Source organism: Rhinoderma darwinii, chromosome 1, assembly GCF_050947455.1.
Source record: "Rhinoderma darwinii isolate aRhiDar2 chromosome 1, aRhiDar2.hap1, whole genome shotgun sequence".
Lineage (NCBI taxonomy): Eukaryota > Metazoa > Chordata > Amphibia > Anura > Rhinodermatidae > Rhinoderma > Rhinoderma darwinii.
This window is the reverse complement of record NC_134687.1, coordinates 668,544,095-668,562,273: the sequence shown is the minus strand read 5'-3', so window position 1 is coordinate 668,562,273 and position 18,179 is coordinate 668,544,095. Positions and strand designations below refer to the sequence as shown.

General features: G+C 45.8%; 1 protein-coding gene across 1 annotated transcript in view; it reads left to right on the top strand.

The window, feature by feature from the left end:
- The window catches only part of NPR2 (natriuretic peptide receptor 2), a 265,799-nt gene that overhangs the window by 47,936 nt on the left and 199,684 nt on the right, over positions 1–18,179 (top strand). The gene's annotated exons all lie outside the window — the stretch shown is intronic.

Sequence of the window (18,179 nt, the reverse complement as noted above, 5' to 3'; positions counted from 1 at the left end):
AGTCCAGTTACTACACAGGACACTTTCTATACAGTACTCAGTCCAGTTACTACACAGGACACTTTCTATTCAGTCCTCAGTCCAGTTAGTACACAGGACACTTTCTATACAGTCCTCAGTCCAGTTACTACACAGGACACTTTCTATTCAGTCCTCAGTCCAGTTACTACACAGGACACTTTCTATACAGTCCTCAGTCCAGTTACTACACAGGACACTTTCTATACAGTACTCAGTCCAGTTACTACACAGGACACTTTCTATTCAGTCCTCAGTCCAGTTAGTACACAGGACACTTTCTATACAGTCCTCAGTACAGTTACTACACAGGACACTTTCTATACAGTCCTCAGTCCAGTTACTACGCAGGACACTTTCTATACAGTCCTTAGTCCAGTTACTACACAGGACACTTTCTATACAGTCCTCAGTCCAGTTACTACACAGGACACTTTCTATACAGTCCTCAGTCCAGATACTACACAGGACACTTTCTATACAGTCCTCAGTCCAGATACTACACAGAACACTTTCTATACAGTACTCAGTCCAGATACTACACAGGACACTTTCTATACAGTCCTCCTTCCAGATACTACACAGGACACTTTCTATACAGTTCTCAGTCCAGTTACTACACAGGACACTTTCTATACAGTCCTCAGTCCAGATACTACACAGAACACTTTCTATACAGTACTCAGTCCAGATACTACACAGGACACTTTCTATACAGTCCTCCTTCCAGATACTACACAGGACACTTTCTATACAGTTCTCAGTCCAGGTACTACACAGGACACTTTCTATACAGTCCTCAGTCCAGATACTACACAGGACACTTTCTATACAGTCCTCAGTCCAGTTACTACACAGGACACTTTCTATACAGTCCTCATTCCAGATACTACACAGGACACTTTCTATACAGTCCTCAGTCCAGTTACTATACAGGAAACTCTCTATACAGTCCTCAGTCCAGTTACTACACAGGACACTTTCTACACAGTCCTCAGTCCAGATACTACACAGGACACTTTCTATACAGTCCTCAGTCCAGTTACTACACAGGACACTTTCTTTACAGTCCTTAGTCAATTTACTACACAGGACACTTTCTATACAGTCCTCAGTTCAGTTGGTACACAGGACACTTTCTATACAGTCCTCCGTCCAGTTACTACACAGGACACTTTCTATACAGTCCTTAGTCCTGTTACTACACAGGATACTTTCGATACAGTCCTTAGTCCAGTTACTACACAGGACACTTTCTGTACAGGCCTCAGTCCAGTTACTACACAGGACACTCTCCATACAGTCCTCAGTACAGTTACTACACCGGACACTTTCTATACAGTCCTTAGTCCAGATACTACACAGGACACTCTCTATACAGTCCTCTGTCCAGTTACTACACAGGAAACTTTCTACACAGTCCTCAGTCCAGTTACTACACAGGACACTTTCTACTCAGTCCTCAGTCCAGTTACTACACAGGACACATTCTATACAGTCCTCAGTCCCGATACTACACAGGACACTTCCTATACAGTCCTCAGTCCAGTTACTACAGAGGACACTCTCTATACAGTCCTCAGTCCAGTTACTACACAGGACACTTTCTATACAGTCCTCAGTCCAGTTACTACACAGGACACTTTCTATACAGTCCTCAGTCCAGTTACTACACAGGACACTTTCTATACAGTTCTCAGTCCAGTTACTACACAGGACACTTTCTATACAGTCCTCAGTCCAGTTACTACACAGGACACTTTCTATACAGTCCTCAGTCCATTTACTACACAGGACACTTTCTATACAGTCCTCAGTCCAGTTACTACACAGGACACTTTCTATACAGTCCTCAGTCCAGTTACTACACAGGACACTCTCTATACAGTCCTCAGTCCAGTTACTACACAGAACACTTTCTATACAGTCCTCAGTCCAGTTACTACACAGGACACTTTCTATACAGTCCTCAGTCCAGTTACCACATGGGACAATTTCTATACAGTCCTTAGTCCAGTTACTACAGAGGACACTTTCTATACAGGACACTTTCTATATAGTCCTCAGTCCAGTTACTACATAGGACACTTTCTACACAGTACTCAGTCCAGTTACTACACAGGACACTTTCTATACAGTCCTCAGTCCAGTTACTACACAGACCACTTTCTATACAGTCCTCAGTCCAGTTACTACAGAGGACACTTTATATACAGGACACTTTCTATACAGTCCTCAGTCCAGTTACTACACAGGACACTTTATATACACTCCTCAGTCCAATTACTACACAGGACACTTTCTATACAGTCCTCAGTCCAGTTACTACACAGGACACTTTCTATACAGTCCTCATTCCAGATACTACACAGGACACTTTCTATACAGTCCTCAGTCCAGTTACTATACAGGAAACTCTCTATACAGTCCTCAGTCCAGTTACTACACAGGACACTTTCTACACAGTCCTCAGTCCAGATACTACACAGGACACTTTCTATACAGTCCTCAGTCCAGTTACTACACAGGACACTTTCTTTACAGTCCTTAGTCAATTTACTACACAGGACACTTTCTATACAGTCCTCAGTTCAGTTGGTACACAGGACACTTTCTATACAGTCCTCCGTCCAGTTACTACACAGGACACTTTCTATACAGTCCTTAGTCCTGTTACTACACAGGATACTTTCGATACAGTCCTTAGTCCAGTTACTACACAGGACACTTTCTGTACAGGCCTCAGTCCAGTTACTACACAGGACACTCTCCATACAGTCCTCAGTACAGTTACTACACAGGACACTTTCTATACAGTCCTTAGTCCAGTTACTACAGAGGACACTTTCTATACAGGACACTTTCTATATAGTCCTCAGTCCAGTTACTACATAGGACACTTTCTACACAGTACTCAGTCCAGTTACTACACAGGACACTTTCTATACAGTCCTCAGTCCAGTTACTACACAGACCACTTTCTATACAGTCCTCAGTCCAGTTACTACAGAGGACACTTTATATACAGGACACTTTCTATACAGTCCTCAGTCCAGTTACTACACAGGACACTTTATATACACTCCTCAGTCCAATTACTACACAGGACACTTTCTATACAGTCCTCAGTCCAGTTACTACACAGGACACTTTCTATACAGTCCTCATTCCAGATACTACACAGGACACTTTCTATACAGTCCTCAGTCCAGTTACTATACAGGAAACTCTCTATACAGTCCTCAGTCCAGTTACTACACAGGACACTTTCTACACAGTCCTCAGTCCAGATACTACACAGGACACTTTCTATACAGTCCTCAGTCCAGTTACTACACAGGACACTTTCTTTACAGTCCTTAGTCAATTTACTACACAGGACACTTTCTATACAGTCCTCAGTTCAGTTGGTACACAGGACACTTTCTATACAGTCCTCCGTCCAGTTACTACACAGGACACTTTCTATACAGTCCTTAGTCCTGTTACTACACAGGATACTTTCGATACAGTCCTTAGTCCAGTTACTACACAGGACACTTTCTGTACAGGCCTCAGTCCAGTTACTACACAGGACACTCTCCATACAGTCCTCAGTACAGTTACTACACAGGACACTTTCTATACAGTCCTTAGTCCAGATACTACACAGGACACTCTCTATACAGTCCTCTGTCCAGTTACTACACAGGAAACTTTCTACACAGTCCTCAGTCCAGTTACTACACAGGACACTTTCTACTCAGTCCTCAGTCCAGTTACTACACAGGACACATTCTATACAGTCCTCAGTCCCGATACTACACAGGACACTTCCTATACAGTCCTCAGTCCAGTTACTACAGAGGACACTCTCTATACAGTCCTCAGTCCAGTTACTACACAGGACACTTTCTATACAGTCCTCAGTCCAGTTACTACACAGGACACTTTCTATACAGTCCTCAGTCCAGTTACTACACAGGACACTTTCTATACAGTTCTCAGTCCAGTTACTACACAGGACACTTTCTATACAGTCCTCAGTCCAGTTACTACACAGGACACTTTCTATACAGTCCTCAGTCCATTTACTACACAGGACACTTTCTATACAGTCCTCAGTCCAGTTACTACACAGGACACTTTCTATACAGTCCTCAGTCCAGTTACTACACAGGACACTCTCTATACAGTCCTCAGTCCAGTTACTACACAGAACACTTTCTATACAGTCCTCAGTCCAGTTACTACACAGGACACTTTCTATACAGTCCTCAGTCCAGTTACCACATGGGACAATTTCTATACAGTCCTTAGTCCAGTTACTACAGAGGACACTTTCTATACAGGACACTTTCTATATAGTCCTCAGTCCAGTTACTACATAGGACACTTTCTACACAGTACTCAGTCCAGTTACTACACAGGACACTTTCTATACAGTCCTCAGTCCAGTTACTACACAGACCACTTTCTATACAGTCCTCAGTCCAGTTACTACAGAGGACACTTTCTATACAGTCCTCAGTCCAGTTACTACACAGGACACTTTATATACACTCCTCAGTCCAATTACTACACAGGACACTTTCTATACAGTCCTCAGTCCAGTTACTACACAGGACACTTTCTATACAGTCCTCATTCCAGATACTACACAGGACACTTTCTATACAGTCCTCAGTCCAGTTACTATACAGGAAACTCTCTATACAGTCCTCAGTCCAGTTACTACACAGGACACTTTCTACACAGTCCTCAGTCCAGATACTACACAGGACACTTTCTATACAGTCCTCAGTCCAGTTACTACACAGGACACTTTCTTTACAGTCCTTAGTCAATTTACTACACAGGACACTTTCTATACAGTCCTCAGTTCAGTTGGTACACAGGACACTTTCTATACAGTCCTCAGTCCAGTTACTACACAGGACACTTTCTATACAGTCCTTAGTCCTGTTACTACACAGGATACTTTCGATACAGTCCTTAGTCCAGTTACTACACAGGACACTTTCTGTACAGGCCTCAGTCCAGTTACTACACAGGACACTCTCCATACAGTCCTCAGTACAGTTACTACACAGGACACTTTCTATACAGTCCTTAGTCCAGATACTACACAGGACACTCTCTATACAGTCCTCTGTCCAGTTACTACACAGGAAACTTTCTACACAGTCCTCAGTCCAGTTACTACACAGGACACTTTCTACTCAGTCCTCAGTCCAGTTACTACACAGGACACATTCTATACAGTCCTCAGTCCCGATACTACACAGGACACTTCCTATACAGTCCTCAGTCCAGTTACTACAGAGGACACTCTCTATACAGTCCTCAGTCCAGTTACTACACAGGATACTTTCTATACAGTCCTCAGTCCAGTTACTACACAGGACACTTTCTATACAGTCCTCAGTCCAGTTACTACACAGGACACTTTCTATACAGTTCTCAGTCCAGTTACTACACAGGACACTTTCTATACAGTCCTCAGTCCATTTACTACACAGGACACTTTCTATACAGTCCTCAGTCCAGTTACTACACAGGACACTTTCTATACAGTCCTCAGTCCAGTTACTACACAGGACACTCTCTATACAGTCCTCAGTCCAGTTACTACACAGGACACTTTCTATACAGTCCTCAGTCCAGTTACCACATGGGACAATTTCTATACAGTCCTTAGTCCAGTTACTACAGAGGACACTTTCTATACAGGACACTTTCTATATAGTCCTCAGTCCAGTTACTACATAGGACACTTTCTACACAGTACTCAGTCCAGTTACTACACAGGACACTTTCTATACAGTCCTCAGTCCAGTTACTACACAGACCACTTTCTATACAGTCCTCAGTCCAGTTACTACAGAGGACACTTTCTATACAGGACACTTTCTATACAGTCCTCAGTCCAGTTACTACACAGGACACTTTATATACACTCCTCAGTCCAATTACTACACAGGACACTCTCTATACAGTCCTCATTCCAGTTACTACACAGGACACTTTCTATACAGTCCTCAGTCCAGTTACTACACAGGACACTTTCTATACAGGACACTTTCTATACAGTCCTCAGTCCAGTTACTACACAGGACACTTTATATACACTCCTCAGTCCAGTTACTACACAGGACACTCTCTATACAGTCCTCATTCCAGTTACTACACAGGACACTTTCTATACAGTCCTCAGTCCAGTTACTACACAGGACACTTTCTATACAGTCCTCAGTCCAGTTACTACACAGGACACTTTCTATACAGTCCTTAGTCCAGTTACTACACAGGACACTTTCTATACAGTCCTCAGTCCAGTTACTACACAGGACACTCTCTATACAGTCCTCATTCCAGTTACTACACAGGACACTTTCTATACAGTCCTCAGTCCAGTTACTACACAGGACACTTTCTATACAGGACACTTTCTATACAGTCCTCAGTCCAGTTACTACACAGGACACTTTATATACACTCCTCAGTCCAATTACTACACAGGACACTCTCTATACAGTCCTCATTCCAGTTACTACACAGGACACTTTCTATACAGTCCTCAGTCCAGTTACTACACAGGACACTTTCTATACAGGACACTTTCTATACAGTCCTCAGTCCAGTTACTACACAGGACACTTTATATACACTCCTCAGTCCAGTTACTACACAGGACACTCTCTATACAGTCCTCATTCCAGTTACTACACAGGACACTTTCTATACAGTCCTCAGTCCAGTTACTACACAGGACACTTTCTATACAGTCCTCAGTCCAGTTACTACACAGGACACTTTCTATACAGTCCTTAGTCCAGTTACTACACAGGACACTCTCTATACAGTCCTCAGTCCAGTTACCACACAAGATGTACGTAATGTGGAGTATTTAAAGCAATATATACAGATTTAAAGATATAGTGACATAATTATACATAAGTGGTGCTTGCTTTGAAAGACCCCAGTCTCCCAGCCATATGCCGATAACTGTCCTTCCTCTACCCCTCCCCCATGCAGCAGTCCACGGAAATAGTTTTATTAAGTCATGCCAAAATGTTGCTTGCTGCCATTTGTAGATCGGGTGTGGTCGTCCGTTTCATCTTATAGTCGTGATGTGGTACCTCGATACGTCAGGGCAAGGATTAAGAACGGAGTCGGGGCAGAGATAACGTAGTGCAATTACTAAGGGATGGACCCCAATAGTTGGTGGGCGCAAGAGATTCAATGCATAGAGTGCCTGCCGGCAAACAAAGCCCTTGTTTCCCAACTACCCAAATAAAACAACAACATTTTATTAGGTATAACAACCATAGACAGACTACATGAGAGTTAAAATTCCTGGTCCATTGCTGATAGGGATCAGCATAGTGCAATATGTAAAGACTCAATGGAAGCAAGGAGCTAGTGACTGCAGTCCGCAGCACCAATGCTGTCACTTAAATTCTAAAGGATCAGCAGGACCAATGATTAAAATTCAAAAGAGCCCCCCCGACATGTTTCGCTACCGACGTAGCGTCTTCAGGGGTATCGGGGCTAGTGACAGCGAGCGGTGGAATCCACAGTCATATATACAAGGAGAAGTGTCTACACGTGTGCCCATAATTAGCTGGGAGCCAATCAGAAACCGAATAGAGGGCCGTGCCTCCACTCGGCTGACTGACAGTAAGCACAGCAAATCGCAGACGAAACCCTGACCACCAATGAATGCAGTGCAGGCGCGCATGCGCTGTAAAGAATATACAGGAGAGAGAAAATCGGGTAGTTAGAAAGATGTTGACGAGGGTTCATCTGGGCGCATGCGTACTGCAATGTATGCAAACATCGTAAGGAGAGACGTAAACACTAGGTCAATCCGTGACCAGCGATAAAGAGGGGAGACTGTAGACCAATAGACTGGGAGTTATGGCTATGATAACGTGAACCACTGAGGGGGTGTAGCACGGGTATAGACGATGTGTGTGTAATGCCAACTAGAAGATATCATTAATAGGGGCACAGGTTTAATCTATAGTAGGAGCTCGATTGTAAGTTTAAAGGAAACCGTCACAACAGTCACTAAAATAGTCTGAATAGTTATCCAAAAGTCAATAAATAGTAACGGATAACAAAAGGTATAGTCATAATCAGAATTAGTTCCATGATAATGCAGCCTATAACCCAGGGCGCTCAAAGGAAAAACGTCATCATGTTTACATAAAAGGAACCGGCAGATGATAATGAAATGCTCATATCAGATAGTAGATACATTCACAGAAATGCCGCAAAGGTAAAACCCTCGTTGAGGCCCCCTGGACTGAGAGAACCCAAACGATGGATCCAACGTGCCTCCTCTTGTAGTAACCTGCGATCCAGGTTACCTGCTCTGGGGCCAAGATTAATATGGGTGATACCCCAAAATTGTAAGGCACGAATATCCCCGTCATGTGCAGAGCGCATGTGCCTAGAGAGTGGTGTGTCTTCTGTGTGATGAATGGTACTTGGGTGTTTCCAGATTCTCCTCCTCAATTCCTGTATGGTCTTGCCAACATACAGTTTAGGACAAGGGCACTTAGCAATATAAATAACCCCCCTACTCTGACAATTAATACGTTCTCTGATCTGGTAAGATCTTCCATCCAATGGATTTGTGACATGTTTGACGGTAGGCATGAGATAGCAGAAAGAGCACCGACCACATGGGTGTGAGCCAATAATTGATGACTTTAGCCAACATTTCGACATCGCATTCGGTCCTTGAGACCTATATACAGCACAAAATTGTGTATAGGGGGCTTCGCATCAATATTACCCCCAACTCTTATCGCAGTGACGTAGAATTTGTCAAAGGCTGGGAAGAGCTCCTTACAGAGAGCTCTCTGCGACTATTACAATATATTCTAGATTTCGAAAAACGTGATTGTAATAAAATTGCTCTGCAACTGGAAAAGGAAATTGGGGACATTCAGGGCTTTAACACCCTGAGTGAATTTAATAACTGTGAAACCAATTTACAGAAAAACATTGAAAAGCTGAAATAAAAGAGAGGAAGCACCGTAAATATGTTAGGGATCGCAGGGACTGGTCAAGTATATACGTACAAGACACAGTCACGTCCCGCCCCTAAGCGTGTACAAGTCTTCACGGACTTCTCTGACTCTGAGGCGTCTCGAGTGGACGAGTCTGTACGTTCACGTAGCTCTAGATCTGGTACCAAACGCAAGATCAACAATAGATTTAATTCTGCAAAACGAAGTACCGTACAGACCAGATCAAATACAAAATGTCAGTCCCACCCAATCCCTACTACCACCTCGCACTCGTGCTCATTACCAGCTTTTTCTGTATCCGCAGTCTCTGGTACTTCAACTGTCCCTCTAACCCCCCATCCCACTGGTACGGGTTCCAGTCAAACTACTATGAGCACAAAATGCCCGATTGGTACTGCGAACAATATAAGTGTACCCCCAAATACTTTTCCTTTTTTAGGACTAACCAGCTCTCGATGGAATCCGAACTAACAATGGTACTGCCTATCCCTCCTGCCATAAGTGATGAGATGCAGGTGTACAATATATCTTCTATCCACCTAAACGATTCTGAACTTGCACTCTTGCGTAGAGGCTTATCTTTTACTCCCACTCCCTTATTCGATGAATTTGTGTGGACTAAAGATGTGAATTTATTTGCCAGAAAAGTAGCCCTACATAAATACTTTAAAAACAATACCTCTGACATGGCAGGAATGGATAGAGCCCAACAGAATACACTTAGAGACCTTGAAGCTCTGCTATATGAGAACGAAGTAGGTCCCATTGCTGCAGTTGGTCCTTTTTTCTCACTGCGCCCTAAATCGAAGCTTACTCCACCATTTTCTCAATACGCTCATATAGATGTGTTTGTTAAGCTGGTGTGTGCGGATCTCAAAAAGATCAGATCAGATAAAACGTTAGCGCTTGCTAATTTAAGCGAACCAGAAAGAGTAGCACTTACTGAACTCTGCCACAACGACTTAATCACTATAAAACCCTCTGACAAAGGAGGCAATATTGTGGTTATGGACCAGGGTGATTATGTCGCTATGGCCCACAGATTGTTGGATGATACAACTACCTACATCATCCGGGACAAAAATCCTACTGATCTGTTCTTGAGAGAGCTGCACATACTACTTGACGAAGCGAAGACACTTAGCCTTATTACCAACGAGGAATTCAAACGGATCTATAACCCTGTTCCAACCTTGGCGACCTTCTACGCTCTGCCAAAGATCCATAAGGAATCTCGCCCAGTGCCAGGTAGACCGATTGTGTCTGGTAATGACAGCCTGACTCAAGGCATTAGCATGTATCTGGACGAGATTCTCTCACCTTTTGTTACCTCTTTGCCCTCATTCCTGAGAGATACCAAGGACACCATTAACAGGATCCAGGAGATCCATGTTACTCCCTCCACACTCATTGCTAGTATCAACGTGGAATCACTTTACACCAATATTCAACATCAATTTGGCCTCACAGCAGTTGCACACTTTTTAGGTACTAAAGGCACCCAATTTCATGCACGTAATAAATTTCTACTATCACTACTTCAATTTCTCCTCACTCACAATTATTTCTTATTTGATCGCAAATTTTATCAACAGATAAAAGGAACTGCAATGGGCACTGTCTGTGCACCCACATATGCAAACTTATTTTTGGGTTGGTGGGAAGACACCATAGTTTTCACTGACACACTAGCCTCTTACACCTGTCACATCCTTTTCTGGGGGAGATATATCGATGATATTCTCCTCCTGTGGGATGGTGACCTATCCCTATTTCACGATTTCATGAACATACTCAATACTAATCAGGTGGGTATGAAATTCACTCACTGTATACACGAAAAAGAAATTTTTTTTGGGATTTAAAAATTTCCTTGGATCCTGCTGGTGGTGTCCATACTGATATCTCCAGGAAACCTACGTATACAAACAGTCTATTGCATTGGGAAAGTTACCATCCTCCTGCCCTTAAGAAGGGAATCCCTATTGGACAGTACCTCCGTGCAAGAAGGAACTGTTCGGACGAAGGGTCCTTTCAACTGGAATGTAATAGCCTCTTCTCCAAATTTGTGGCAAGAGGTTATCCCAGAAAGTGGCTGCACAAAGCTTATGCCAGGGCTAGGGCTACTAATAGAAGTGAATTATTATGTGAACGTAGGTCTCAAGATGTTCAACAAATAGCGATCACTGCTAAATCCATGGGATCTACTGGCATCAGATGCATCGGCACTTTTGATACTGGCTCCCAACAGGTACGCGAAATTCTACACCGACACTGGCCAATTCTTTTGGCCGACCCGGATCTTCGTGATGCTATCCCCTCTACACCTAGTATCACCTACCGTAGAGGGAGGAACCTACGCGACTACCTGGTCCATAGTCATCACTCCGGACCGAATGCGATGTCGAAATGTTGGCTAAAGTCATCAATTATTGGCTCACACCCATGTGGTCGGTGCTCTTTCTGCTATCTCATGCCTACCGTCAAACATGTCACAAATCCATTGGATGGAAGATCTTACCAGATCAGAGAACGTATTAATTGTCAGAGTAGGGGGGTTATTTATATTGCTAAGTGCCCTTGTCCTAAACTGTATGTTGGCAAGACCATACAGGAATTGAGGAGGAGAATCTGGAAACACCCAAGTACCATTCATCACAAAGAAGACACACCACTCTCTAGGCACATGCGCTCTGCACATGACGGGGATATTCGTGCCTTACAATTTTGGGGTATCACCCATATTAATCTTGGCCCCAGAGCAGGTAACCTGGATCGCAGGTTACTACAAGAGGAGGCACGTTGGATCCATCGTTTGGGTTCTCTCAGTCCAGGGGGCCTCAACGAGGGTTTTACCTTTGCGGCATTTCTGTGAATGTATCTACTATCTGATATGAGCATTTCATTATCATCTGCCGGTTCCTTTTATGTAAACATGATGACGTTTTTCCTTTGAGCGCCCTGGGTTATAGGCTGCATTATCATGGAACTAATTCTGATTATGACTATACCTTTTGTTATCCGTTACTATTTATTGACTTTTGGATAACTATTCAGACTATTTTAGCGACTGTTGTGACGGTTTCCTTTAAACTTACAATCGAGCTCCTACTATAGATTAAACCTGTGCCCCTATTAATGATATCTTCTAGTTGGCATTACACACACATCGTCTATACCCGTGCTACACCCCCTCAGTGGTTCACGTTATCATAGCCATAACTCCCAGTCTATTGGTCTACAGTCTCCCCTCTTTATCGCTGGTCACGGATTGACCTAGTGTTTACATCTCACCTTACGATGTTTGCATACATTGCAGTACGCATGCGCCCAGATGAACCCTCGTCAACATCTTTCTAACTACCCGATTTTCTCTATCTCCTGTATATTCTTTACAGCGCATGCGCGCCTGCACTGCATTCATTGGTGGTCAGGGTTTCGTCTGCGATTTGCTGTGCTTACTGTCAGTCAGCCGAGTGGAGGCACGGTCCTCTATTCGGTTTCTGATTGGCTCCCAGCTAATTATGGGCACACGTGTAGACACTTCTCCTTGTATATATGACTGTGGATTCCACCGCTCGCTGTCACTAGCCCCGATACCCCTGAAGACGCTACGTCGGTAGCGAAACATGTCGGGGGGGCTCTTTTGAATTTTAATCATTGCTGATCCTTTAGAATTTAAGTGACAGCATTGGTGCTGCGGACTGCAGTCACTAGCTCCTTGCTTCCATTGAGTCTTTACATATTGCACTATGCTGATCCTTATCAGCAATGGACCAGGAATTTTAACTCTCATGTAGTCTGTCTATGGTTGTTATACCTAATAAAATGTTGTTGTTTTATTTTGGTAGTTGGAAAACAAGGGCTTTGTTTGCCGGCAGGCACTCTATGCATTGAGATAACTTAGTGGGCAGAGGTAATGTAGTGGGCAGAGATAACGTAGTGGGCAGAGATAATATAGTGGGGAGAGATAATATAGTGGGCAGAGATAATATAGTGGGCAGAGATAATATAGTGGACAGAGATAACGTAGTGGGCAGAGATAATGTAGTGGGCAGAGGTAACGTACTGGGCAGAGATAACGTACTGGGCAGAGATAACGTACTGGGCAGAGATAATGTACTGGGCAGAGATAACGTAGTGGGCAGAGATAATTTACTGGGCAGAGATAACGTACTGGGCAGAGATAACATAGTGGGCAGAGATAAGGTACTGGGCAGAGATAGCATAGTGAGCAGAGATAATGTAGTGGGCAGAGATAATGTAGTGGGCAGAGATAACATAGTGGGCAGAGATAATGTACTGGGCAGAGATAACATAGTGGGCAGAGATAACGTACTGGGCAGAGATAACGTACTGGGCAGAGATAACGTACTGGGCAGAGATAACGTACTGGGCAGAGATAATGTACTGGGCAGAGATAACGTACTGGGCAGAGATAACGTACTGGGCAGAGATAACGTAGTGGGCAGAGATAATTTACTGGGCAGAGATAACGTACTGGGCAGAGATAACATAGTGGGCAGAGATAAGGTACTGGGCAGAGATAGCATAGTGAGCAGAGATAATGTAGTGGGCAGAGATAATGTAGTGGGCAGAGATAACATAGTGGGCAGAGATAATGTACTGGGCAGAGATAACATAGTGGGCAGAGATAACGTACTGGGCAGAGATAACGTAGTGGGCAGAGATAACGTACAGGGCAGAGATAACGTACTGGGCAGATATAACGTACTGGGCAGAGATAACATAGTGGGCAGAGATAATGTACTGGGCAGAGATAGCATAGTGAGCACAGATAATGTAGTGGGCAGAGATATCGTAGTGGGTAGAGATAATGTACTGGGCAGAGATAACATAGTGGGCAGAGATAACGTACTGGGCAGAGATAATGTAGGGGGCAAAGATAATGTAGTGGGCAGAGATAATGTACTGGGCAGAGATAACGTACTGGGCAGAAATAACGTACTGGGCAGAGATAACGTAGTGGGCAGAGTTAACGTAGTGGGAAGAGATAATGTAGTGGGCAGAGATAACGTACTGGGCAGAGATAACGTAGTGGGCAGAGATAATATAGTGGGCAGAGATAACGTACTGGGCAGAGATAATGTACTGGGCAGAGATAACGTAGTGGGCAGAGATAACGTAGTGGGCAGAGATAATGTACTGGGCAGAGATTACGTAGTGGGCAGAGATAACGTACTGGGCAGAGATAACATTGTGGGCAGAGATAACGTAGTGGACAGAGATAACGTAGTGGACAGAGATGATGTAGTGGGCAGAGATAACATAGTGGGCAGAGATAACGTGCCTGGCAGAGAGAACATAATGGGCAGAGATAACGTAGTGGGCAGAGATAACGTACTGGGTAGACATAATGTACTGGGCAGAGATTACGTAGTGGGCAGAGATAACGTAGTGGGCAGAGATAACGTAGTGGGCAGAGGTAATATAGTGGGCAGAGATAACGTACTGGGCAGAGATGACGTAGTGGGCAGAGATAATTTAATGGGTGGAGATAACATAGTGGGCAGAGATAATATAGTGGGCAGAGATAGCATAGTGAGCACAGATAATGTAGTGGGCAGAGATATCGTAGTGGGTAGAGATAATGTACTGGGCAGAGATAACATAGTGGGCAGAGATAACGTACTGGGCAGAGATAACGTACTGGGCAGAGGTAACGTACTGGGCAGAGATAATGTAGTGGGCAAAGATAATGTAGTGGGCAGAGATAACGTACTGGGCAGAAATAACGTACTGGGCAGAGATAACGTACTGGGCAGAGATAACGTAGTGGGCAGAGTTAACGTAGTGGGAAGAGATAATGTAGTGGGCAGAGATAACGTACTGGGCAGAGATAACGTAGTGGGCAGAGATAATATAGTGGGCAGAGATAACGTACTGGGCAGAGATAATGTACTGGGCAGAGATAACGTACTGGGCAGAGATAACGTAGTGGGCAGAGATAACGTAGTGGGCAGAGATAATGTACTGGGCAGAGATTAAGTAGTGGGCAGAGATAACGTACTGGGCAGAGATAACATTGTTGGCAGAGATAACATAATGGGCAGAGATAACGAAGTGGACAGAGATAACGTAGTGGACAGAGATAACGTAGTGGGCAGAGATGATGTAGTGGGCAGAGATAACATAGTGGGCAGAGATAACGTGCCTGGCAGAGAGAACATAATGGGCAGAGATAACGTAGTGGGCAGAGATAACGTACTGGGCAGAGATGACGTACTGGGCAGAGTTGACGTAGTGGGCAGAGATAACGTACTGGGCAGAGATAACGTAGTGGGCAGAGATAACGTAGTGGGCAGAGATAACGTACTGGGCAGAGATGACGTACTGGGCAGAGTTGACGTAGTGGGCAGAGATAACGTACTGGGCAGAGATAACGTAGTGGGCAGAGATAACGTAGTGGGCAGAGATAACGTACTGGGTAGACATAATGTACTGGGCAGAGATTACGTAGTGGGCAGAGATAACGTAGTGGGCAGAGATAACGTAGTGGGCAGAGGTAATATAGTGGGCAGAGATAACGTACTGGGCAGAGATGACGTAGTGGGCAGAGATAATGCAATGGGCAGAGATAATTTAATGGGTGGAGATAACATAGTGGGCAGAGATAATATAGTGGGCAGAGATAAGATACTGGGCAGAGATGACGTAGTGGGCAGAGATAATGCAATGGGCAGAGATAATGTAATGGGCTATAATTTGCCCATGGGTCTATCACTCCGAGGGAGCCCCAGGGACTAGTGGTCGGCATAGTCCTCCCAGGATGTTACTCATGACAGCGGAGGACCTCCTCATTCCCTCCAGTTACATTTCTCCTTGGAGTAATCTTTTTCTTTGCCACATCATGACCTTGGCGTCAGTAGTACGGCCCTGGCATCGCCCTACGAGGAGGTGATACTGTGGCAGAGATGGAGCCACCCAAAACCAATGTCCACAGACCAGGAGACAAAGTGTTGATGAAGACAGTGGGGGTAGTGGAGGTAGTGGGGGTAGTGGAAGTAGTGGATGTAGTGGAAGTAGTGGATGTAGTGGAGGTAGTGGGGGTAGTGGACGTAGTAGGGGTAGTGGGTGTAGTGGAGGTAGTGGGTGTAGTGGTGGCAGTGGGGGTAGTGGGGGTAGTGGAGGTAGTGGGGGTAGTGGGGGTAGTGGAGGTAGTGGAGGTAGTGGGGGTAGTGGAGGTAGTGGACGTAGTAGACGTAGTAGGTGTAGTGGGGGTAGTGGGGGTAGTGGGGGTAGTGGTGGCAGTGGGGGTAGTGGGGGTAGTGGTGGAAGTGGGGGTAGTGGGCATAAAATAACCCAAATCCCGTACCATCTGACCCGGTGGAGCAATAATGGAGCGATGTCGCCCTGCCGCAGCCAGAACTGTTGAGTTTTGGGTGTCTTCCGGCGTCCACCATAGATTCTGCTCTTCATTACTTTCCGCCCTCCTCTCCCAACATCCCATTTTTTCTTGGACTCGCTCCGTCATGAAAATCGGAGCTCAGTAGATTTCCATCACCCTCATCATCCTATGACCTTTCCATACATCCCGCCCCCAAGCGTCATGGCGTCAACACTGCTCCCACTCCACCTGCGGGTCAGCACTGTGCGGGGTGGAGGAGGTTTCGGTCAGGACGCATGATGTATGACACCACCATCGTAGGCCTCTTCTTCACTCCTGGTCCCACTCCACCTGCGGGTCAGCACTGTACGGGGTGGAGGAGGCTTCCGTCAGGACGCTTCATGTATGACACCACCATCGTAGGTCTCTTCTTCACTCCTGGTCCCGCTCCACCTGCGGGTCAGCACTGTACGGGGTGGAGGAGGCTTCCGTCAGGACGCTTCATGTATGACACCACCATCGTAGGTCTCTTCTTCACTCCTGGTCCCACTCCACCTGCGGGTCAGCACTGTACGGGTTGGAGGAGGCTTCCGTCAGGACGCTTCATGTATGACACCACCATCGTAGGTCTCTTCTTCACTCCTGGTCCCACTCCACCTGCGGGTCAGCACTGTACGGGGTGGAGGAGGCTTCCGTCAGGATGCTTCATGTATGACACCACCATCGTAGGCCTCTTCTTCACTCCTGGTCCCACTCCACCGGCGGGTCAGCACTGTACGGGGTGGAGGAGGCTTCCGTCAGGACGCTTCATGTATGACACCACCATCGTAGGTCTCTTCTTCACTCCTGGTCCCACTCCACCTGCGGGTCAGCACTGTACGGGTTGGAGGAGGCTTCCGTCAGGATGCTTCATGTATGACACCATCATCGTAGGCCTCTTCTTCACTCCTGGTCCCACTCCACCTGCGGGTCAGCACTGTACGGGTTGGAGGAGGCTTCTGTCAGGATGCTTCATGTATGACACCATCATCGTAGGCCTCTTCTTCACTCCTGGTCCCACTCCACCTGCGGGTCAGCACTGTACGGGGTGGAGGAGGCTTCCGTCAGGACGCTTGATGTATGACACCACCATCGTAGGTCTCTTCTTCACTCCTGGTCCCACTCCACCTGCGGGTCAGCACTGTACGGGTTGGAGGAGGCTTCCGTCAGGATGCTTCATGTATGACACCATCATCGTAGGCCTCTTCTTCACTCCTGGTCCCACTCCACCTGCGGGTCAGCACTGTACGGGGTGGAGGAGGCTTCCGTCAGGACGCTTGATGTATGACACCACCATCGTAGGTCTCTTCTTCACTCCTGGTCCCACTCCACCTGCGGGTCAGCACTGTACGGGTTGGAGGAGGCTTCCGTCAGGATGCTTCATGTATGACACCATCATCGTAGGCCTCTTCTTCACTCCTGGTCCCACTCCACCTGCGGGTCAGCACTGTACGGGGTGGAGGAGGCTTCCGTCAGGACGCTTCATGTATGACACCACCATCGTAGGTCTCTTCTTCACTCCTGGTCCTACTCCACCTGCGGGTCAGCACTGTACGGGGTGGAGGAGGCTTCCGTCAGGACGCTTCATGTATGACACCATCATCGTAGGTCTCTTCTTCACTCCTGGTCCCACTCCACCTGCGGGTCAGCACTGTACGGGGTGGAGGAGGCTTCCGTCAGGACGCTTCATGTATGACACCACCATCGTAGGTCTCTTCTTCACTCCTGGTCCCACTCCACCTGCGGGT